At 26.6% G+C, this 26,669-nt stretch overlaps 1 long non-coding RNA gene across 1 annotated transcript in view; it reads right to left on the bottom strand.

The window, feature by feature from the left end:
- LOC142331092 (uncharacterized) overlaps window positions 1–26,669 on the bottom strand; it is a 114,219-nt gene that overhangs the window by 19,921 nt on the left and 67,629 nt on the right. The window contains exon 3 of the long non-coding RNA XR_012757884.1: window positions 3,462–3,638. This is a non-coding gene — a long non-coding RNA (uncharacterized LOC142331092). The remainder of the gene's footprint in view (window positions 1–3,461; window positions 3,639–26,669) is intronic.

Raw genomic sequence — 26,669 nt, 5'->3', positions numbered from 1 at the left:
CGGTTAAATCGACACGACTACGTATAACAATTTAATCTACGCGTAAAAATGTATCGATGAAAATTATTTTATATATTGATAATTTTGATTTTAATACTTTTAAATTGAAGTAGAATTTTTCCCGATGATGGTGGAACGACAGAAAGTACATGAAAAAGCACAGACGAATTGTCGGCAAGGTTGAATTTTGACAAATTTTATTAATACATAAATAATCTAATATACCGACGTTGTCACGATTGTAACATCAAACATTATTTGCATCTCTATCCCTCTTGACAAACCGTTTTCTTTGTTACTTATTTAGAAACGACCGTGGAATTAAACCCGTTAAAATAATAAGAGAACTTGAAAAAAAAAAATATTTTTTCCTTTTTTTTTAAAATTCCTTTAAACATATTTTCACACACACCCACTGACAGAGAGAGATAGCGCAAAATTGAAAGGTTTCTTGGGTTTACGTACTAAAAACACAAAAGGTACTTTTGGCCGCATGAACTGGAATACAATTGAAAAATATGTTTATATTACTTTTATTGCAGTATTAAAACCTTCTCAGAAACTACATATTTAAAGATGAAGAAGAAATACATAAAAGGATATATGAAATAAATGTCAGAACTTGCCGGGAATCGAACAACAGTAACTGTGCCGGTTTTAACGACGGAACTATTGTACTCTTTATTTTCACACGTAAGGTTTTTACAATAATTTTCTTAAAAATCGTTAAAAATATTCCTACATGTTCTATTCAATTTTTAGGTAAAAATCCGTATGAAACATACCGATTTTGTACGGCTTCAACTCGATTGTTTGTCAACGGAGTTTTACAAGCGATGTGTCATTTTATTCAAAATAAAACGCTTTAATAAATTTTTTAATAAGTAAAAATTATATCAAACCGTTATAAAGATATGGAAGAATAAAAAATGAAATTTTCCAAATTTAATCAATCTAGGTTTACCGGTTTCTGAGAAATAATTTTTTTCACAAAACGGAGTCCAGAAGGAAAATAAATTATTTTAATGTTAGGTGGTTCGGATAACTGAGCCAAAGTGCACCTTTTGTTATTCAAAACTTATGCCGCAGGATCATTAGTCCGATCGATATATATTTAATTTAGATAATTTAGTAAACTATCTCGCACTGTTAAGTTTAAAACGGTGTACGTGTAAATTATTAAATGCTTAAGAGTATTATAATTAGGGTATTTACATTTTAAGTTAAATCTTTTACCGTTTCGTTTACACTAGCGATACTATTCCAAAGACAAAATATATAATATAAAACAGCTGTTGAACTCGACTAGAAGAACAAATTTATATGCTTTACATAAGAAGAAAAGAATTAGTTAATAAGGAAGTCGTGAAACTGAACATTACTATCTAAAATATTTGAGTTGCAACCTATATATCGGGGAGCCAAGTTTAAATTGTATTTTTCATCGAAACGTAAAGCGGTTGACAGATACACCTAACCCTGAAGAAAGTTACAGTATTCTCTATGCGGAACGGTTTTAATGCTGTAGAGGGATTTCCATTCTTTTGACACTATAATTATTATATATACATATAACTTATTCATTTTTAACGACGCAGTTCTAAAATTCATAAACATTTTCACAACCTATTTTATCCGTATAAAATATATTAATGAATCTTTTATTTTGATCGGTACGTACTAATTCATTAAACGCATCCCGTCACCAATAGTTACATAAAAAAATAACTAACGGGGTACTTTTAAAAGATTTGCGATTAAACACTATATTTATTATTTAAAATATAAATACACGAGATAATAAATATTTACAAAATAAAATCGATTCAACTTTAGGAAGTAATAAGGAAATTTATTTGATTTGCACGTTGAACGGGAAGCAGAAATATTCTGAATTTTTTTATCGGTATTATTTAAAAATTAATTTATAGAATAGTCGGTTTTATTAGACTTTGCTTTTTTAGTTGTATTTTAAATAAATCGGCGGGAAAATCTTATAAATGCTTAGGTAATTTATTAAAACGGTAACCGAAGCGTAACATATTTTCTCGTAACCGAAATATTACACTGCGTTTTAAAAAAACAGTTCTGATTTAATAGAAGCGGATATATTTTTACTTCCTTCTACGAAGTAAAGGAATCGGATTTTGGACTTTTTCTTACTGCAGTGATAAGCTCTCGTCGAGAACTTTTCAACGATACGTCATAAACGGTACTTATTTTCATCGTTTCCAGAGTTAAAGCCAAATAAAGTTTTAATTAATGAAATATTTGGATGTTAGGAGAAATCACATCGGTTCAAATCAGAATTAATATCTTTTTTTTTTTAATTTAAATATACTGATTTATTAACGATTAACCTCTGATCGCAAAAAAAAGATTACGATAAATAATAATTCAATAACAACAAAAAAATAAAAAATAAGAAAACATTCAGAAGTTATTAATGAAAAAAAATTTTATCAACTTTTCAATTTAAAATGTGTATGTAATTTAATAGGCGTACAAGGAAGTCATATGGTGCGAACATCAATTTTTTTATTTACGCGATTGTTTTTCTTCAAAAAATAATAAACTACAATTAGAAAAAAGAACCACAATGTACCGTTCACTACCGCGAAAATCCCTATTCGTTAGTACATTATTCTACAGTTAAAATTTCTATCTAACTTTCGTTAAATCAATATTCATCATTCAAAAAAAAAAAAAAAAAATGACAAGAGGTATTTCAATAATTTCACTTTATTTTAGCCACCTAATAACCCATTCCGAGACACCGCCCTCACGGAGGGACTGACTAGTAATGTAATAAAAATGTAAACCGTTATTACAATATTATAGTTTACTTTTTAAGAAAAAGAAAACATATTAAGTAAATATTACTAATAAAATACTTGGAAACATAATGGTAAAAGTCAGTTTTATGGAGATAATCTCAGTAGAGACTGAAATATTTTTATTCTTTCATTTAATTTATGTGTGTGTGTATATATATATATATTAACTTAGCAAAATCAATTCTTTTGTTATTGCATTTGCTATATTCCTCTCTATACTAATCATGTCAAAGATAAAATTATAAAAATATTTTACTAATAAGAGTACAGAATATAATAAGAGTACAGAATAATGCTTCTACTTTTCCTTATTGTTATTTCATAATAGCGCTTTCAAGGTTTTCCTTCATCATCAGTTAATAAAACATTTTCTTTTTAAAAAATCACACGTTAAAATTGTAAACGTGTAAAAATATGTAGTCGTAAAAATTCAAAATATTAAACATTTTTTGTTATGTGGCGGGCCACACATAAAGTACTGTACTTGATTTTGAGACGAAGATACCCAGATAACGTATTTTATAGATTATAAAACTTATTATACAAAAATTATAGTTTACTGACATACCATTATGTTTCAGTCCACTGCCGCCTCTCACAAAATATAATAGTAGTAAAAATTACCTTAATTTTATTGCCATGCGATGGTGCAGCCCATGATAATAGCCAGGTTGATTCAAATTCTTTCTTCTAATTCGTTATTAGAATGTAATCGATCAGCGCTTTTATGAACTAACAGTACACCAAGATATAGACTTGGCACCGGTGGATAGTGATGCTGAAGAACCGCAAAGAAAACCACTGTAACAGCGAACAAACTGGATAATGATGGCTTCTTAAAACTAAAGTTCAAATCAGGTTTAGCTGTTTCTGGTATTATCCTAAGCTTTATACTTTCATGAAATATATAGGCCTATTATGTTAAGTTATGAACACTCTCGCGGTTATAAATTGATATAATATTATTTGTAAATAATGACGTTGAACTCGCAGCTGAATGTAGCGCATTTTATTGTAATTTTAGAAAATAAGCTTAGAATAAAATCCATGCAAAATTATAAACAAAAAATAATTAAATAAATTTATAAGCGTAAAATTATGTAAGGTCCGATTTCAGCTCAACAAACCGATTGCTGAAGTGTAATTGGATCCACATCCTTTTATAAGTCAATATCTTAAATAAAAATGAAGTACATATTAAAATTAATTTACATATTATCAAAAAGAAATTACTTGACTTAATGGTGGTCGGTGCCTCTGTGCTGCTTGTTCCGCCATTTTACAGAGCCTAACAATCTTCAATGGTTTGTGTGCGGGCGCGTGTAATTGATTTTAAATAGATTTTGGTGGTCAATTTATTCCGATTTCAATTGATGGTGCTAGTCTTGAGTGAAAGAATATTCAGAAAAATGATACAAAGAATATTATTTCTGAGACAATGAATATAATTATTCCTATTTTTATTAGTGATTTTACTTTATTTGTATGATTTCCTTGAAATGTTGCTTCTCGTGTGATGTCTCGTCATCATAATATTATTGACATTGTTGATAAAGTTAATCCTAATATTATTAAGTTATATTCTGTTGTTTGAGTTCATTTTACAGTTCCTGTTAATATTGTTATTACGTTTATAGATAACATAATTGGCCACGGTCTTTTTGTTACTATGTGAAATGGATGATTTTTTTTCATGTACTTCTCTAGAATAAAGAGTTACAAGTGTGGCAAATACGTATGCTTGAATTATTGAAATTGCTGTTTCAAATGCTGTTAAGGTTATTTGAATTGGTATAATGAATACTAAGATTTTAATGGATGATGTGTTTCATAATAGGGTTATTAGTAGGTGACCTGCAATTATATTAGCCGTTAGTCGAACTGCTAGTGAGATTGGTCGAATAAGATTTCCTGTGGTTTCGATTAGAATTATTATTGGTGAAATGGCTGAGGGTGTTCCTTTTGGAAGTATGTGTTTGAATATATCATTTGTGAAGTTTTTTCATCTGTATGTTGTAATTATGATTCATCTTGGTAATGCAATTGAAATTGATACTACTAAATGACTTGTGGATGTGAATACATAAGGGATTAATCCTACTATATTTCTGACTATGATAAATATAAAGATTGATATTACTATGATTAAAATTTCTTTTTGGCGAGTTATTAATTTAAATTCAGTTATTAGTTTTTTTTCTATTATATTTATTCGAGATTTTTTGGTTCAGTATCATTTTGGTAAAATTATTGTTGTTATTATTATAATTATTCAGTTTCTTTGTAAAAGTTTAGTTATTGGATCAAATGTTGAGAATAGTCTAGTTATCATTTTCAGCTAATATAAAATTTTATTTTTTTTTATTTTATTTTTTTTATTTGAATTTAGGTTAGTTATAAAGAATAATTTTGTTATGTTTATTATGATTGTGGCTGTTGTTATTATTAATATGATGTTTCATATAATAGGAGATATTTGTGGAATCAAGATGCACATAAAATGTATATTTTATTTGACAGTTAAATGGTTTTTTTTAACTAGCTTCTTTCATTAAGAGTATTCGATGTTTACTATATTTTGGTTTAAGAGACCATTACTTTCTTTCAGACGCTTAATGTTTATTAGGTTTATGTTTTTATTCATTTAATGAATGATTTTATATTAATTCTTTCTATAGTGATTGGTATAAATCTGTGATTTATTCCACAGATTTCTGAACATTGTCCAAAAAATACTCCTGGGTTTTTAGTTATTAGGCTGATTTGGTTAAGTCGTCCTGGGATTGCGTCTATTTTACTCCTATTGATGGAGTTGTTCAAGAGTGGATTACGTCAGATGATGATACAATTATTCGAATTTGTGTTGAGAATGGGATAATTATTCGGTTGTCTATCAATTAGTCGAAATGATGATAAGTCATTTTGTGGTTTTATATATGATTCAAATTCTATTTTCTTGGAGTCTGAATATTCGTAAGATCAGTATCATTGATGTCCAATTGTTTTAATAGTAATTGATGTTTTAATTACTTCTTCTATTAGGTATAAGGTTTTAATTGATGGAATAGCGATAAAAATTAAAATGATTGCTGGTATTGTTGTTCAGATTGTTTCTATTATTTGATTTTCTGTTAATATATTATTTGATAATTTATTTTTTGTTATTATTGCTATTATAATTGTTACTGTTACTGTAATAGATAATAGAATTATTATAGTGTGATCATGGAAGTTTAATAGTTGTTCTATAGTTGGTCTGCCTCTATTTATTATGTTAAATTTTATTCATGATGATATTTCTAAGGAAATTTTTTAAATTTATTAATGAATTTTAAGTTCATGGCAATTTTCTGCCACTCTTAGAATGGCTTAGATACTAGTGGTAGTTCATTAAAAGTGTTCAGGGGGTGGTGTAATTGAAAATCATTCAATTGAGGATGATTTATTGTTTTTAAAGATTGTAATTCGTTTAAATGCTATGGCTTCTCATATGACGAATATGAATATTATAATTCTGATTATTGAAATTAATGATCCCATGGATGAAATTGTGTTTCATGTCATGTAATTGTCTGGGTAATCTGAATATCGTCGTGGTATTCCCGCTAGGCCTAAAAAGTGTTGTGGGAAGAATGTTAGGTTTACTCCTAAAATTATGGTTGAAAATTGAATTTTTAATCATTTTTTATTTATTCTTATACCTGTTATTAGTGGAAATCAGTGAACGATTCTTGCTATAATGGCGAATACTGCTCCTATTGATAATACGTAATGAAAATGGGCTACAACATAGTATGTATCGTGTAAAATTACATCAATTGAAGAGTCGGCTAGAATTACTCCTGTTAATCCTCCGATAGTGAATAGGAATACGAATCCTATATATAAAATTATTTGGGGTGATTTTTTTTTTGTTATTCCTTGTATAGTGGCCATTCATCTGAAGATTTTAATTCCTGTTGGTACTGCAATAATTATAGTTGCAGAGGTGAAGTATGCTCGTGTGTCAATATCTATACCTACAGTAAATATGTGGTGTGCTCATACAATAAATACTAAAATACCAATTGCTAATATCGCATAAATTATTCCTAGATGACCGAATGTTATTATTTTTCCTCTTTCGTTAGTAATAATGTGGGAGATTAATCCGAATCCTGGTAGAATTAAAATATATACTTCTGGATGTCCAAAGAATCAGAATAAGTGTTGATACAAAATTAGGTCTCCCCCTCCTGTGGGGTCAAAAAATGAAGTATTAAAGTTTCGATCTGTTAATAGTATTGTGATTGCTCCGGCTAATATTGGTAATGATACTAGTAGTAAAACTGCTGTAATTAAGACTGATCAACAGAAAAAGTTATTCCTTTTGGTCGTATATTTATTGTTGTTGAAATAAAATTAATCGCTCCTATGATTGATCTTAATCCTGCAATGTGAAGAGAAAAAATAGTTAGGTCTACTGAAGGTCCTGAATGTGCAATTTGGGCTGAGAGAGGAGGGTAAACAGTTCATCCTGTTCCTGATCCTGACCCTACGATTGATCTTGCAATTAAAAGTGAGATTGATGGTGGTAGTAATCAAAATCTTATGTTATTTATTCGTGGGAATGCCATGTCTGGTGCACCGATTATTATAGGGACTAGTCAGTTTCCAAATCCTCCGATTATAATTGGTATAACCATAAAGAAAATTATAATGAACGCGTGTGATGTTACGATGGTATTATAAATTTGGTCATTTTTAATTATCGATCCTGGTTGTATTAGTTCTAATCGGATAATTATTCTTCTTATTGTTCAAAGTAGTCTAGCTCAGAGCCCAAAAATAAAATAAAGAGTTCCGATATCTTTATGATTTGTTGAAAATATTCATTTATTCATTAAGAATGGGATGGCTGATTTAGGTGATAGATTGTAAATTTATTTAAGGTTTTAAACCTCTCATTATTTGTCTTGTATTCAATTATGATTCTATATTGCAAATATAGAGGTGCATTACTTGCTAAGGCTTATTTATAATAATAATTTTAACTTTGAAGGTTAATAGTTTTTTTTAACTTAAATCCTTCTTTTTAGTTTAATTTAAAAATTATTATTATTGGAATTCCTATTAAATTTAGGATAATCGGGATAGTTGATTATTTTTTTATTATTTTTGATTTGGTTATTGTAGGGATTATTATGTTCAAGTACATGTATGTTGATATAATTGATGAAATTAGTATAATTAATGGAATTGTTGGTGCTATACAAATTGTTGATTTTATAATTATTCATTTTATTAAAAATCCTCTTGTTGATAATGATGAAATTATTAGGGATGTTTTTGTTAAATTTGTTTGAGTATTGATTTGGTTTAAAAAATTGATATTATTTTTTTTGAACGTGTTTATTATAGTTAAGTTGATTATGGTGTATATAATTAATAGAAGAGTAAATTGTTGTTTTGAAATTATTAATGAAAAGATTATTACTGGTGAATTTGAGATTGATGAGTATGCTATTAATTTTTTTAGCGATGTTTGTTTTATTCCTGAGATTGGTGCCATAATTATTGATGTTATTATTAGTTTAATTCTGGTTATTTGGGTTGCAATAATTGTGGGAATGGTTTTTTGTATAGTTAATATTATACATATTTCTCATCTTATTATTTGCATGATTCTTGGTGCTCATAGGTGGAATGGGATTACACCTATTTTTATTAAAATTCTCATTATTATTAAAATTCTTTCATTAATTGGGCAGTTAATGATAGCATTAATAATTATTGAGGTTATTATAATTGATGAGGATATTCTTTGAATAATTAAATATTTTATAGATTGTTCATTTATTTTATTTATTTTTTTTAAAAGGGGTAGAAAAGAAATTAAATTAATTTCTATAGATATTCATGAGAATATTATTCTGTTGGAGGATATTGTTATGATAATTCTTACGGTTATTGTTGTGATAAATATTGTTTTTGATAAATTTATTTTAATTAAAAAGAGAATTTATTCATCGATGGGGTATGAACCCAAAAGCTTAATTTAGCTTATCTTTTTGTAAAAGGATGTGTGATGCATTAAGAATTTTGATTTCTTTAGTTTCAGTTTTTATTCTGGATTTTACAATTTAGCATGAGTGAGGTTTCACTTAATTTACTTCATCAAAGTAATCCTTTAATCAGGCATCTTGCTTGAGTATAAAAATCCATTGTTTTTTTTCCTTTTTTTTATATATCTTTTTTTTTATACGGTACATTATTTGCTTATTTGTTTTTTTTTGCAATTTTTTTGAAATTTTTGAGTTTAATTTTTCAACAAAAATTTTTTCAATTGATTAATTATTATGTTACAAAAAAGAAAAAAGATAGTTATAATATATATATTATATATAGTAATATATTTATTTAAATATATCTATTTCTCCCTTTAATATTTAATCTTATTAAGTATAATATTTTAATTCATAAGTGTTATATAAATTAAAAAATTTATTATATAATAGATAACCTCTTATATTTAAATAAAGATTTTAATATAATATAGATTTTTAGTTTAATGTAAAATAGTTTTTGTAAAGATAATCATCTAAAATAAATTATTTAATTAAATACTTATTTTATAAGAATTTAATTAAAATCAACTTTTAATTAAATTATTAAAAATAATTTAGGAATTTATTAAAAATAATTTTATTCATTCAAATAAATTTTAAAGTTTAAAAAACCTAAGGAATATAATTATATTATGATAAGTGCATTTAAAAATATATAATTATTAAAAAAAAAACCTCATGGTTTAATTCCTATCTTAAGGTTTAGTTTAGTAAAATAATTACATATGTTTTATTTAAGTATTTATTTTGGTTCTTTAAAAACAAATTTATTATTATACTACTGTTATTTGTGATGTTAAGATTATTGTTGTTTAAGTTTACTTTCATATATTTTGAACCATTGTTTTTTTTTTATATATAGAAAATTATGATAATGTTAGGGGTAGCTTTATCTTATATTTGTGTGGCTTTTAGATATCAACTTTTAAGTTTACTTTTATTTATTTTAACTACTGTTTTTTATTTAAATTAGATAATGTTAGGGGTAGCTTTATTTAATATTTCTTTTTCTTAAATTATTAGCTTTTGATTTTATTGACTGGTTTAAGCTATAATTTTATTTAACTTCAGTTAGGGATAGCTTGAAGTTATGTTTGCTCGAGGGAGGAGATCCTTTTTTGAATGTAATTTGTTTAATTTGTTGTTTAAAATTTTGGAGTTAAGGTCCCCTTTAAATATAGTTTTAAAAAAAATTTGATTTTTGTTTTAAAATCTGGCTTTAAATTTATAACGCATGTAAATTTTTGTTAGGTTAAATATCCTTAATGGTTAATTTTTATTTTCAGTGTTAAGGTTTTTTAATTAAATTTTTTAATTTAAGTTATATTTTTTAGAACCAAAAAATGTTGTGCCAGCATTTGCGGTTATTCCTCAGGTTCAAGTTAATTTTTTTAGAATTTAGTCTTATTTGGTTTTAATATTTTGTATTTAGGTGAAATTTATACAATAATTTTTTTTTTCTATGTAAATTTGAATTTAAACCAGGATTAGATACCCTGTTATTCTTAATTAGTAATTTTTTTCTAAGGTAGTATATTTTTTATAATTGAAATTTAATAGATCTGGCGGTTTTTAAATCTTTTTAGAGGAACCTGTAATTTAAATGATATTCCACGATTTTTTGTACCTTTTTTTTCTTGTATATCTCTGTCGTTGAGTGTAATGAAAATTTATTTTCTTTTTCTTTTTAAAGATTTATGTTAGGTCAAGATGCAGTTATATAGAGGTTATTATGGGTTACATTAATTTTTGTTTTTTGATTTGTTAATTTGATTAAATCTGAATTTGGATTTAATAGTAATTTTTTTTAATAATTTTTTTGAATTTTGCTCTTATTTATGTACATATCGCCAGTCACTCTCATAAATTGAGATAAGTCGTAACAAAGTAGATGTACTGGAAAGTGTATCTAGAATCTGACTTCGGTTTATTCTTATTTACAATAAGATTTGTTACTGTTCAATTCAGTTGAGTCTGATAGGTTTTTTTTTTTTATTTGATTTTCTTTAATTTAGTTAATTGTATAATTTATTGTTATTATAGTATTGCTGTTATAACAGTTAAACTTTAATATGTTCCTATTGCTATACACAAATAACGAAAATCTTACAGCAAACATCTGTTTTCAGTATCGGTAGTCATAAAAAATTTCAGCATAAATATCAATCACTTTTTATAATTAAGTAAAACAATATAACCAAAAAAAAAAAAAAAAAAAGTTTGAGAATTTCATTTTTTCCATGTTTATACAAGAGCATCAATATATCATGTAACCCATCATGTGTGTTTACGTAGAAGAAAATAATAAAATACTTGGAAAAAGGAGATATTAAAAATTAAGGTAAAAGAATGGCTAAATTGAGACATAGGGCGACAGGAAATATCTACAATAAACAAAGTTAACATCATATATAATCTTCCACTTGTATATACGTATAAATATGCATACGTATACGAAAAATTTGGACTTTAATAAATTTTACATAATCCAAATTTATAAACATTTCAAGACATAATATAAGGAAGCTCCGAGTGTTTTGTCATTCTCCTAAATTATTACAGTAAATAAAATAACGTTGAAATTTAAAAATATTTATCTTACAGATAAAATAATATCGTTAAAAAAAGACAAAAAAATGTAAAATTTAATTTATCATTTTATATTATTTTATTCACTCTTTCGTAAGATTTATTCGAGCAATAATAAACACACTTTTGTCCTTGGAAAATGACGTAGTTGACACAATAGAGACGAATACTGGTTTATACTGGTTTAGCACTAGCGTATAAGACGAAGGACATTTAAACTGTTACAAGCTGCGCTAACCTTGAGTACAGTGTTGCCAACTGTACAATAGGGAGAAATAAAATTTACCTATGCGTGACTTCTACCTTCTTAATTTTAGGGTTGCGTCCTTTTTGAAACACCTAATATAGTATATTAGATTGACTTGTATCTGATAAAAGAATTCATTTTCATGAACCTATGAATCAAACGAATCAATTCTTTCAACAATTGCATTTATCACGTCTTCCTGTTTTATAGTAAAATTTTTAAATTTAATTAATTCCTTAAGTACATCTAATTTGCTTAAGCAAATTCAACATGAGCAAGTGTACCTCTATTATCTCTTAACGTGAAGATGTACCTTTTATCTAGTAATTGACGGGCTAATTCTTTATATTCATTTAATTGTTAATTTAGTATTGGATAAATAAATTTTATTTTAGAATAATAATTTTTTTTAGTACCTTTTGTATCAGGGAAAATTAATTTTTTAAATTTATATTTTTTTCCCCGAATAGTGAAGATCTATCTTAATCTGTATTTTATTGTGGAATAATTATTTATAAGTTTGGGATTGTTTCGATATGAAATTCATTTCTTTTTATATGTGATTATCTGGTAGATTGATTTAATCGAGAATTTCTTTTTGTTAATTTTTTTTTTTCATTTTGAAATTTTATATTAAGGATAAGCTCTTTTTTTATATATAATTTATTTTTTTTTATTTTTCTTGTTGGATTAGAATCTTTCATCATTTAAAGTTCGTTGTAGATTAAATTGGGTTTTTTTTATGTTAATTTTTTTACTGGATTTTAATTAATTTTTTTATTTTTAATTGTGATTAAATTAGTAGATTTAAAAATTTTATTTATGAATTAGGCAAGAAATAATTTCGCCTGTTTTATCAAAAACATGTCCTTTTGTAATTTATTTAAGGTTTGGCCTGCTCAATGATTTAAATAGCCGCAGTATTTTGACTGTGCTAAGGTAGCATAATAATTAGTCTTTTAATTGAGAGGTCTGGAATGAATGGTTTGACGAGAATTATACTTTATTTTTGAAATTTAGTTTGAATTTTATTTTTAAGTTAAAAAGCTTAAATTTAGGAGAGGGAACATAAGACCCTATAGATCTTTATTTTATTTTTAATTTTTTTTTAGTTTATTTTTAAAATTTTTATTAATTAAATTTTGTTGGGGTGAAAAATAATATTTTAATCTTTATTTTTTTTTTTACATTTTTTTATGTGTATTTGATCCTTTATTTTGATTAAAAGATTAAGATACCTTAGGGATAACAGCGTTATAAATCTGGAGAGTTCTTATTGATAGATTTGTTTGCGACCTCGATGGTGGATTAAAAGTTTCTGTGGGGTAGGTTTTACAGTTTTGGGCCTGTTCGACCTTTAAAATTTTACATGATCTGAGTTCAAGCCGGGCGTGAGCCAGGTTGGTTTCTATCTTCTTTAAATTTATTCTAATTGGTACGAAAGGATTTTTGGTAATATAATAATTTATTTACTAATTTGGCAGATTTAAGTGCTTTAAATTTAGAATTTAATAATGTATTTTTACAGTTAGTAAATGTTTATTCTTAGTTCTTTTTTTTAATTTATTTTTATTCTTTTGGGTGTTGCTTTTTTTACTTTATTTGAACGTAGGATTTTAGGTTACATTCAATTCCGCAAGGGTCCTAATAGGGTTGGTTTATTTGGTTTGTTACAGCCTATTAGAGATGCTTTAAAGTTATTTAGAAGGGAATTTTATTTTCTTGTTTTTGGAAATTATTTGATTTATTTTTTTGTACCTATTCTGGGTCTTTCTGTTTCTTTAATTTTTTGGTTAATATTTCCTTTTAGTTTTAATTTTGTTGGATTTCCTTATTGTCTTTTTTTTTTTTTGTTCTGGTTTGGGGTTTTTTTTATTATAATTGCTGGTTGGTCATCTAATTCTGTTTATTCTTTATTGGGTTGTATACGTAGAATTTCTCAAAGAATTTCTTATGAAGTTGATTTTTTTTAGTTATTTTTTGTTTTATTTTATATTGCGAGTCTTTTAATTTGAATTATTTTTGTTATTTTCAGTTGGATGTTTGATTTATTTTTTCTTTTCCTTTATTTATAATTTTTCTTTCTTGTATTTTGGCTGAAACTAATCGTTCTCCATTTGATTTTTCTGAGGGTGAGTCAGAGTTGGTTTCTGGATTTAATGTTGAATACAGATCATTTAGATTCTCTTTATTTTTTTTATCTGAATATAGAAATATAATATTTATGAGATTTTTTACTTGTTTAGTTTTTTTGGGGGGTGATTGTATAATTTTTTTATTTTTTATTAGGGTTATTTTTCTTATTTATTTTTTTGTTTGGGTTCGTGGTTCCTTTCCTCGTTATCGTTATGATAAATTAATATATATGTGTTGAAGGAGCTATTTACCTGTTACTTTAAATTATATTTTGGTTTTTATTTTTTTTATTATTTTTTTTTTGTTTTTCATTATTTTAAGGTGAAAAAAAGTTAATAGTATTTTATACTTTCCTATAATTTCAAGTTATATTGCTTTGAGCTTAACTTATAACTTATCTCATATCTTTGCAGACATGGGATGAATAATAAAAAATGAAAAGTAAATTGTGGTTAAGATTTGTCCTGTAATAATATATGGTTCTTTTACTGGTCGTGCTCCGATTCATGTGAGTAAAATAAATGTATTTACTATAGTTCAAAATATTATTTTATTTATTGGGTAGAATGATCTTGTTTGGAATTTTATTTTTATTGAGAATGGTATCGATATAATAATTATAATCGATATTATTAGTGCTACTACTACTCCTAATTTTCTAGGGATAGATCGTAGAATTGCATATGCGAATAGAAAGTATCATTCTGGTTGAATGTGTGGAGGTGTTCTTAGTGGATTTGCTGGTGTAAAATTTTCTGGGTCTATAGTGAGGAATGGATTTAAATTAATTATTATTGTTATTGCTATTCCTAAGATATCCTTTGTTGTAAAGTAGGGGTGAAATGGAATTTTGTCAATATTGTTTTTCATACCTAGTGGGTTGGATGATCCGGATTCTTGTAGGAATATATTAGGTGTAACATTACTATTATTGATAAGATGAATGGTAAAATAAAGTGGAATGTGAAGAATCGATTTAGCGTAGGGCGTAGGATTGTCTACAGCAAACCCCCCTCATACTCATTGTACTACTATTTCTCCTATGTAAGGAATTGCTGAAATTAAGTTTGTAATTACTGTTGCTCCTCAGAAGGATATTTGACCTCACGGTAGTACATATCCTATGAATGCGGTTGCCATTAATGTTAAAAGAATTAATGATCCTGATATTCATGTTTTCTTTTATTTAAATGATCCATAATATATACCTCGTCCTGCGTGTATAAAAATTAAAATGAAGAATAATGATGCACCATTTGCGTGAATATTTCGAATTATTCATCCGTAATTCACCTCTCGGGTAATATGTACAATTCTTTTAAAAGCTTTATCAATTCTTGGTGAATAATGTATCGCTAGGAATAATCCTGAAATAATTTGAATTATTAAGCATATTCCTAGAAGCGATCCAAAGTTTCATCGTAATGAAATATTTGATGGTCTTGGTAAATCAATTAAGAAGGAATTAATCGGTCTTAATTTACGTATTGATTTAAACATAAGTTTTTTTAAGTGGTCCTTCAAATGTTCTTACGATGTTGTTTACTGAGATTATTGTAATAATTAGCATTAATATTATTGTAATTGTAATATTTATTTTATATATTCTAAAAAATTTTCTTGTTGATTTTTCTTCAGTTAGTTCGGTTGTCATTTCCTTTATTTCATTAAGTTTAGTAATTATTTCTGTTGTTGGATCTAAATTTCTTATTATAACAGAAATTAATGCGACTAATATTCAGATTAAAAAAAATTTTGTTCTTGGTTTGAATTTTTAATTTGATGCAATTCTTGATATATATATATATATGAATATAATTATTAGTCCTCCTACTGTTGTTAAGAATATAATATAAATATATCATGATGATTTAATTATTATTGAATTATTTCTGCACATTAGGGCTGTTTGGAAAATTAGTATTGATCCTAGTGATATAGGGTGTTTTAAGTATTGGAGGTATAATAATGTTTGATAAAATTAAATATTTTGTGAAAATTCAGTAAGTATTTTAATATAAAATATTAGTTTTGGATACTAAACATGATTTTTTCTTTACTGATTTTGTTTAGATAAATTTTTTTTAAATTATGATTTACAAGTTCATTGTTTTTTTTAAACTATCCTAAACTTTACTTATGATAATTATTTATTTTTTTAGATTAATTATTTTTTTATTTGTTCGTAGGCATTTTCTTTTATGTCTTTTGGGGCTTGAATATTTATTACTTTATTCTTTTTTTTTATTTTTGGGTTTATAGGTTATTTTGATTTTGATTATTATTTTTTAGTTATTTATTTGGTGTTTGGGGTTTGTGATTGTGTTTTAGGACTTTCTTTATTGGTTTTTTTAATTCGTAATTCTAGAAGAGATTATTTAGATAGATTGACCTTATGTTAAAATTTTTTTTTTTCTGTTTTCTTTAATCCTTTTTTGTGTCTTAAATAATTGATTTGTGTATTTAGTGGGTTTTTTTTTTATAATTGATAGGGTTTCATATATTTTTTGTTGTTTAAGTGTTTGAATCTTTATTGTTGTTTTGTTATCTGTTTATTTACATTATTATTTTGATTTGTTGTCTAAGATTTATATTTTTTGTTTTCATTTTTTATTATTTTTATTTTTTTCTTTGAGTGTAGATTGATTCCTTTATTTTTGTTGATTTTTGGGTGAGGATATCAGCCTGAACGTTTAAGCGCAGGATTTTTTTAAATTTTTTATACTCTTTTTGGTTCTTTCCCCTTTTTGTTTAGAATTTTTTTATTTAAATAGTTTTTATGGTTATTTTAATTATTTATTTTTTGATTTTTTACTGAATAATTATTTGATGTTTATTATTTTATTTTATTTTTTGATTAAGTTTCCTTTATTTGGGTTTCATTTATGGTTGCCTAGGGCTCATGTTGAGGCGCCTACATAAAAGGTTCTATAATTTTAGCTGGTGTGATATTAAAGTTGGGGGGTTATGGATTTATTCGTTGTTTAGGTTATATTTATTATTTTTTATTTAATTATGGTTATTTTTTGTTAGTATTTGTTTATTTGGCTGTTTTTTTGTAAGAATATTTTGTATAATTCAAAGAGATTTAAAGGTGTTTGTTGCCTATTCTTCTGTTTGTCACATAAGTTTGGTTATTTGTGGATTATTTACTATGTCTGGTCTTGGGTTTATTGGTTCATTATCTTTTATAGTTGCTCATGCCTTTGTTTCATCTGGTCTTTTTTTTTTTAATCGGTATTATTTATTATCGGTTAGGAAGCCGAAGATTTTTTATTGTTAGGGGGTTACTTAACTATTTACCTTCACTTAGTTTCTTTTGATTTTTGTTTTGTGTTATAAATATATCTTGTTCTCCCAGATTAAATTTATTTTCTGAAATTTGTTTAATTATTTCTATTTTAAGATGAAGATTTTTTTCAGTTATTTTTTTGATGTTTATTTTTTTTCTGCTTGTTATAGAGTGATAATTTTTTCTTTAACTCAGCATGGTTTATATTCTGGTGATTTAATTTTAATTAATTCTTGTTGTGTTGGTGAATTTTATGTTCTTCTCCATTGTTTTCCTATTTTTTATATAATGTTTGACTTATATTTTTTTTTATTTTGCTTATTTATTTTAATTTAAAATTTTGATTTGTGATGTCAAAGATCTTTTTGAGGATAGGCTATGTTTTTCTGCTACAATCTTTTTGGTATTTATTTGTTTGAGTATGATCTTGTTTTTTTTTTTGAGTGATTATTTATTTTTTTTAATTCCTTTTCTATAAGTTTGATTTTTTTTTGATTGAATTTCTTGTTTGTTTATGTCTTTTGTATTTTTAATTAGAGATTGTGTTTTATTTTATAGTTTAGGTTATATAAGGGGTGATTTAAATTTAGTTCGTTTTTATTATTTGGTTTTTTTATTTATTTTGAGTATGGTTTTTTTTATTTTAATACCTGATTTTATTTGTTTATTGTTGGGTTGAGATGGTTTGGGGCTGGTATCTTATTGTTTAGTTATTTATTATCAAAATAGAGTTTCTTTGTATTCTGGTCTTATTACTTTATTAATGAATCGTATTAGAGATGTATTTATAAATTTTGGTTCTTTTCATTATATTTTTTATATTAATTTTTTTAATAATGATTTTATTATTTTGGTTTATTTAGTTTTATTTGCTTCTTTTACTAAAAGTGCTCAGTTTCCATTTTGTGTTTGGTTGCCTTCAGCTATAGCAGCTCCTACTCCTGTCTCTTCTTTGGTTGATTCTTCTACTTTAGTAACTTCTGGTGTTTATTTAATTATTCCGTTTAATTATTTTATTTTATTTTGTGATACTTATTTTTTAATAATTATTTCTTTGGTTACAATAGTTTTATCTGGGTTTGCTGCTCGTTTAGAAAATGATTTAAAAAAGATTATTGCCTTTTCTACTCTTAGACAATTAGGATTTATATTTTTTACTCTTTCTTTAGGTTCTTTGACTCTTTGTTTTATTCATTTGTTGATTCATGCCTTATTTAAGTCGTTACTTTTTTTGTGTTCTGGAATTCTTATTCGTTGTTTTTTAGGTAGTCAAGATATTCGATTTATAGGTGGGTTGGTAAAGCAATGTCCCTATGTGAGTTCAGCATTTTTTGTTTCTTTAATTTGTTTATGTGGGTTTCCCTTTTTTTCTGGATTTTACTCGAAGGATTTTATTTTATTTTTTTTTTTTTATTTGATTATAGAATTTTTTTTTTGTGTGTTACTTTTATTTACAGTTTACGTTTAATTTATTATTTATTTTCTTCCAATTCTTTTTTTTTCCTTATATTAATTTTTGTTACAGTTTTTTTATGAATATTTCTCTTCTTTTTTATATTTTTCTTGTTTATTTGTTGGCTCTTTTGTCTTTTGATTTTAAGTTGATTCCTTTGTTTTTGTTGTTTTTTGATGTTTTGAGTTTTTTATATTTTTATTTTGGTTTGATTTATATTTATTTTTTCAGTTCTATGTGGTTTTTAAGATTTTATTCTTCAGGGTTTTTTAAATCGGTTTTTTAGTTTTTGTTATTTTAGTTATAGATTAGTTGATTCGGGTTGATTAGAATATTTTGTTTCGGGTGGTTTAGTAGGATTTTTGCAATGGTTAGGTTTTTTTTTTGATAGGTTTACTTTAAATATTCTTAGGTTTTATTTTTTTTTTAAATATTCTTAGGTTTTATTATTTTTATTTTTTTTTATTTTGTTCGGATAGCTTAATTAAAAGCCTAACATTGAAATTGTTATTATGAATTTTTTCTCTGGACATTTATAAAATTTATTTATTTATACGTTGAAAGTATTGTTGTTTTTTTTAAACTATATAAATAAGAATAAAGTGATTTCACTTGAAAGGTAGTTAGCGGCTCCTTTACTTTTTATTCTTTTAACTGGATATAATCAATTTTTTCATTAACAGTGAATAGCTTCTATTTAGCTTCAGTTAAATTCAGTATGAGGATTATCCTTAAAATTAAGTCGAAATTAATTATTCAATAATTTTTATTTGCAAAGTAAATGTTATATTTAACTATTCTCCTTAATTTCTTCATTCTAGTATTCCTATTTTTCATTCATGGATAAGTCCTATAATTAGGATTAAGATTGTAACTGTTGATGAAATTAGTCATTCTTTTATAGCAAATCTATAAAAATGATTATTCTACTGAATAATCGTGAAAATTTTTCCGTCAAATCTGCTACAGAAAGAAGTATAACAAATAATTTGATTTTATGAAATATTATTAGTTTTACGCTCTTCTACACGCTTTTGTTTCTGCGCTAATCTTTTCATTTCAGAGTCCTTACAGTTTCTAGATCTACCTTGGCATATTAACTACATCTAATGCGTTTACGGAAATACGCAATAGAAACTAATCGACAGCCTGCCTACGACGACTGTTCGAAGACTAATACGCTAAATTTTCAAACGGCATGAAATAAGCGTGTCAAGTGTAGGGTAAATTGTTCTACAACCGAAGAAAAATTGAGATTTTTTGTTGGTTTTTTTCTCAGTCGATAATAAATACAAAACTCGAAAGCTTGTGGATGGTGGATGGTAGTGAAGAATGGAAAACATTTTAGCATATTCCGGCGGCTAATATATATATATATATGTTTGTATATTATTGAAAAATGGAACAAACTATAAAGCTAGAAAGAAATGGCCTATTTGAATTCGATTTAAATTGCGATAAAAAAAATTCCTAAAGGTTTATGCACGTATGGACTGAAAAAATATTTTTAAGTTAATTACTTTAACAACGAACTATTATTTAATTTCTTTACATAAAACTAATTCTTTACCAATATCGCGCGCGCGCAACACACACGTAATCTCACTCTATAGATTTAATAATTTTTTCTTAATGTTTCCTTTCCCCTTATATTTATGACCGTTATTACGAAAAATACATTGACGTTGCGTAATTTCTTTGTAATAAGAATTTAGAAAAAAATCACACGGATATGTTATAAATTAATAAATGAAATAAAAGGTTTTCTTTTATTTAATAATAAAAAAATACATTTTGACACATTAGGTCATCGTAAATAATTTATGGCTAACAACTACGCGTTTTTGTTTTGTTTTTTTTTTGCTTCATCTGAAAACAAACTATCATTCTTTTGATTATATTTTAAACTAACTTTACCCATCGTACGTATATGTTATAAGGAGATCTATAGATTATCAACTATTAGTGAAGCGAATAAAAACCAGTATTTACTTTTACTTGCAATTATACAAGTGTTTACTTGCAGTTCTGTGAATAAACAAAGGTAAACCAAATACTTGACAAGTATTCTCTTTACTTGTAAAATAGGGAAGTGAATAACCTTTACTTATCAAGCGTTTACTTGTAACTATACGCAATTACTGATTCCGGTCAGACTTTACTTAAAACGAGTGAATAAAATCCTAAGTTCGGAAGAGTATTCAAGTATTTACCGGTAGAATTTCAAGGTAGCTATTTAGTAACCTTATCAAACTTTCTAGATTAACTTTTTAGATAGGGAATCTTGGAGAGCTGCATCAAACCGGTCAAACGACTGAAGACAAAAAAAAAATCAAACTTTCATTTAATTTTTTATACTTGGTACGGCTGCCTTTGTCAACATTCGTCAACCAAAAACTTACAAAGAAAGGCGAGTATTGAGTCCAAGAAGATATGAAGAACTAATTCGTTTTACAAAAGAATCAGTTGAATTTTTGACGAACGCTTTTTTGGAAGAAAGTAATGAAAAGCGAGGAGGTGCTCTGTCATCGCAACAGAAGATGGAAGTATTTTTGCGGTACTTATCAGACCCTGGATTTCAAAACTGTGTCGGTGAAGACTTCGGGATTCACCGTTCTACAGTATGCAAAACTTTCGATTACGTTCTGAATAAAATAAACGAAAAGGCATCCGAGTGGATTCGCTTCCCACAGAATGCTCATGAGTTAAATGAAGCCAAGAGAAAAAGGAGATCTCGCTTTAAAATGCCGAGCGTAATAGGTGCTGTGGATTGCACGCACTTAGAAATAAATACGTCACTTTATTTGAGGTCTATAAATATCTTTTCTGACAAATGATATCGGTAAACATGTAACGCATAACGATTCGTAATGAATAAGAGTTTACAGTAAAAATGGGGTTTTGTCAATATGAATAGCCTTTTGAGCGGTGGGAATTTTTATAAAACGTAGTTTTCTGAATCTACGTTCACTTATACTAACATATGTTACTAATCTGTGATTTATGACACGGGTTTTTCATCATATTTTGCCCAATTTTCAACCGATTTGCTTGAAAGTATTATTTTTAAAATCAGCAAACTATGTTTCATAACAGAAAGCAAAAAAAAAAAAAATCGCTAATAAAAAACGCGTTAGAAATGCGCAAAATAATTCTCCAATTAATCAGATACAAACATATTTTCGCGGATACCAATCAACCGCGGATCATTGTGATGGGAAAAGATTAAAACAAATGAAACGTTTGATGTATTGACAAACGTGTCTGAACATGATGATGTACAGGATATTAATCGTATAAGTGTTTACTTGATAAGTAAAGAGAATACTGGATAAGTAAAAGCAAAATGGGAAAACTACGAATGTTACAAGTGTTTACTTATAAGTATAAGTAAAAGGTTATTCGCTTAGTCTCAAGGGTTTACTTTACTTGACCGGTATTTATTTTAAAGTAAAAAGTATAGTTTAAATATCTGTAATCGGTTCAATCGATGATATAATAGGTAATTTCTCCACTATCTTAAGTACTGTTCTGTTCCATCAAATAATAATAATAATACTGTATTTGCATTTTTAACAAAATATTTTCTTAAAATTATGCGTATTAATTTGACTTTAGTATATCAAATATTATCTACAAAAGAATAAGAGGGAATCAGCTTAATAGCATTAGAAAGAGGAAACGTAAGCTTTTACACGACACTTTTTTGAAGATAAAACGCAGGATATTCAACAGATGATTTCAAAATTAAAAAAAAAAAAACTTTATCTACTATCTAGCGAAACCACTGCCAAGGGAACGGGCTTGGAAAAATTAGCGGGGAAAGAAGACCCTGTTGAGCTAGAAACGAAGAAGCAGTAAGAAAATGAATCTTGATAAAAAAATAAATTAATTAAAAGCGATTGAATATATCCGCCAAGAAAAAAAGAATCGAGAAAAAAGTACAGATACTTTGATAAAATGCTAAAAAAATATTAAAAAAGTGAAATTAAATAATAAATATTAGAATAGCAGTAGTAAAGGAAATATACGAACGGAAAAAAGCGTATCCTAAAAAAAATCGTGCGATTTGAATCTTTTACATTTTGAAAAATATCGAATATAAAAACTTAAGATTAATTTTATATTACGTGTTATTCGTGAAGTTTTTACGTCCCCCCTCGGAATACACAAGGTTCACTGCTAGCACACGTTGGTGGTTATGCGGTTCCACAGTTCGACCGCTGTAGCCTGAAGTGGAGGCGCTTACACGGATTCTTTACGATATCCCACACAAAGAGATCTGGCGATCTCGGAGGCCTCTAATCGAGAGAAAAAAGCCTGTTTTCACACATCGAGATCGGTTTGTTTCCGTAACGGTGTTCTCTAAAAACAAAAAGAAGTGGACTCCCTGGAAATTGCAGAAAAACATTATGTTTGGAAGAGAAAAACAATTCAGCGGTTATTCAAAAATATTTTAAGCGTATATTTATGTATAGACTGAAAGGGATGCGGAAAATCATTTGTAAAACTTCATCGACAAACAAAATTTTTTGATTGTATTTTAATCGAATCGGTGGGATATTTTAAGTCTTTCAATTTATTAAAAAAGGCAGTAGAAACGTAATACGACCCTTCTCATAAGCCGAAGTATTGCGTTGAGACACACGAAAATATTTTCTTTGTCTGGTTATATATATATATAAATGCTGTACTTGTATATGTTGAAGCCAAAATGAGAAGTCTATAATTCGCACCGTACTAAAATAACAACCGATTTACCTTCTAAATCTGTAACAAATTTTTTAAACTTCAAAATTGTTTAAATTTTTTCAAAATTTGTTGACTTTAGAACTGAAAATATGAAGGTAAATTTTTAAATTAAATATGATAATTAAAGTAAACAATACCTCGGTTGACCAGGACGTTTAATTTCTAGTAGTATTGCAAATTAGTTTTTATTATAATTATCGGAAGGCTGTTATTATTAGGGTTTGGGTCATAATTTCAACATTATTTGTTTCCGATGTAACTTTAAATTTTGCACTAACAAAGGTTTATACCTGTAAAGAATTTACGGTTATCGCCTTACCGAAATATTTCAGGTAGGTATAAGGTAAGATAGTATAAAATTCTCGGGGAAACAAAAAGATGAAACTAATCGCTTACCGACCTTCCAAAACGTTATGAACATATTACTTGGAATTCAAAATAATATTAACCCTGTTACCTTATTTATTCGACAGGCTTGGACATATATTAAGACTTAAACGTGTTTTCGATAGATCGGGGGATTCCATCCTTGGCTTCCGTAGTGAGATTGTATAGTTACCGTTACGGTACCTGCCCGCATAGCAGGCCATTGTCTACAATCAGCTAAGATTAGAATAAGTTTTTATAACTGCCTTTTCTGTTCTGTTTATCGTATAGTTTAGCGAATGAGAAATTTTAAAGTCATTATTCCTAAAATTGTATAGCCTATACAAATTTTGAATCAAACAAAGAAAAACCTTTTCGCTGCTCTTTCACCAGTCGTAAATAGGAAACCGGTCGGTAACCGTTTAATATTCACGCATTTTTTTTACAAGAGGGTTTATTATTTACGAATTTTGAAAATAATATAACATAATTCCAAGCCTAACCCTGAAATCGAACCCAGAATTATTTACTGTACAAAAAGAACGGATTTCTGTTTTAAAAATATGTACGAGTAAGAGATTCCTCCGTTCTTTAATTACGCAAAAAACTCGAAACTTAACAAAATATTTTTTCATCGCGGATTCATTATTTTGATTTCATCGATCGATAAAATGTACGAGATGAGTATTTTTTCACAGAAAATTTACTCCATTGGAATGAAATCATTTTATATATATAAAAATTAAAAAAATACGGTGCCAAGCTTTCTGTTAAAAAATTTACATTTGATTACTTTACTTGTTGAAAAAAAAATACATTTATTTTAACAATAAATTTGAAGTAACTTTCAGTTATAATAAATTCTTACGCGATACAGTGCGATAAATAGCTAAAAAAAAAATGAACACAAGCTGGGAATCGAACCGAAATCCCGGTATCTAACCCTCTGATGAAATTACTTACGTTTTTAATTTATAACTCCTGCGCGATCGTTTACTTACGCGTTATTGTTTAGATGACTTACGGGCTGTTGAAGAAGACAAACTTACGCCTGAAATCGACGTATACACGGTATGAAAGATAGGAATACTAGAACGAAGTAAAGAAGGAGAATAGTTAAATATAACATTTACTTTGCAAATAAAAATTATTGAAAAATCAATTTCTCTTAAATAGAGTAATGAAGAAGATTACAATTAATTTCGACTTAATATTAAGGATAATCCTCATACTCAAATTAGCCGAAGCTAAAATAGAAGCTATTCACTGTTAACGAAAAAATTGATAATATCCAGTCAAGAGAATTAAAAGAAAAGGAGCCGCTAATTACCTTTCAAGTGAAAGACTTTATTCTTATTTATATAGTTTAAAAATAACAACAATACTTTCAACGTATAAATAAATAAATTTTGTAAATGTCACGAGAAAAAATTCATAATAACTTCAATGTTAAGCTTTAAATTAAGCTATCCGAACAAAAAAAAAGTAAAACCTAAGAACGTTCAAGTACACCTATATAAAAAAAATCCTAACCACCTCAAAAACCCAATTAAGCCACCTGAAACAAAATACTCTACAAGTAATCCATATCTAAAATAACAAAATTTAAAAAAAAACCAGAAGAATAAAAACCCAAAAACCATATATAAATCAAACCAAAGTAAAAATATAAAGAACTCACTACATCCAAAAACAAACAAAAAATAAATAAATATAAAAAAATTAACCTAAAATCATCCTCAAATAATCAAAACATAAAAAACCAACAAATAAACAAAAAAAATATAAAAAAGAGAAATATTCAGATATAAACTATAAGAAAAATTAATATAAGGGAAAAAAAGAATTAGAAGAAAACAAATAATAAATTAAACGTAAATTATAAATAAAAGTAACCCGCCGCCGACCTAAAAAAAAAACTAAATATTTAAAAAAAAATCTAAAATAAAATCCCTTGAATAAAACCCAGAAAAAAAGGAAATCCACATAAACAAACTAAAGAAACAAAAAATGCTTAACTAAGCCTCCAATAAATCGGATATCTTGACTACCTAAAAAACAATGAATAAAAATAATACCGGAACACAAAAAAGTAACGATTTAAACACAGCGTGAATTAATAAATGAATAAAACAAAGAGATGAAGACCCAAGAGAAAGAATAAAAAATATAAATCCCAACCGTCTAAGAGTAGAAAAAGCAATAATCTTCCTCAAATCATTTTCTAAACGAGCGGCACAAGTATCGCAAAAATAAATAAAATAATTAAATCGAATAATTAAATAAACACCAGAAGTCACCAAAGTAGAAACAGGGGTTGGAGCTGCCGTCGCCGAAGGCAACCAAACACAAAAGGGGAACCGAGCGCTTTTAGTAAAAGAAGCAAATAAAACCAAATTAATAAAATCACCGGCAAAAAAATATAATGAAAAGAACCAAAATTAATAAATAAACCGATACACAAAATTAAAAATACATCGCCTGCACGATTTATTAATAAAGTAATAAGACCAGAACATAAAGAAACTCTATTTTGATAATAAATAACTAAACAATAAAAAATTAACCCGAGACCATCTCAGCCTAATAATAAACAAATAAAATCAGGTATTAAAATAAAAAAACCGTACTTAGAATAAATAAAACAACCAAATAATAAAACCGAACTAAATTTAAATCACCAAGACTATAAAATAAAACACAACTTCTAATTAAAAATACAAGACATAAAAAAACAAGAAATTCAATCAAAAAAAACGAAATCATATTCAAACAAATAAATACCAAAGAAAAAAAAAGATTGTAACAGAAAAACATAGCCTATTCTCAAAAAGATCTTTGACATCACAAATCAAAATTTTAAATTAAAATAAATAAATCAAATATTATA

This window comes from Lycorma delicatula, chromosome 10 (genome assembly GCF_047948215.1).
Source record: "Lycorma delicatula isolate Av1 chromosome 10, ASM4794821v1, whole genome shotgun sequence".
Classification (NCBI taxonomy): Eukaryota; Metazoa; Arthropoda; class Insecta; order Hemiptera; family Fulgoridae; genus Lycorma; species Lycorma delicatula.
The sequence above is the reverse complement of the archived record's forward strand: the minus strand, read 5'-3'. Positions and strand labels throughout refer to the sequence as shown.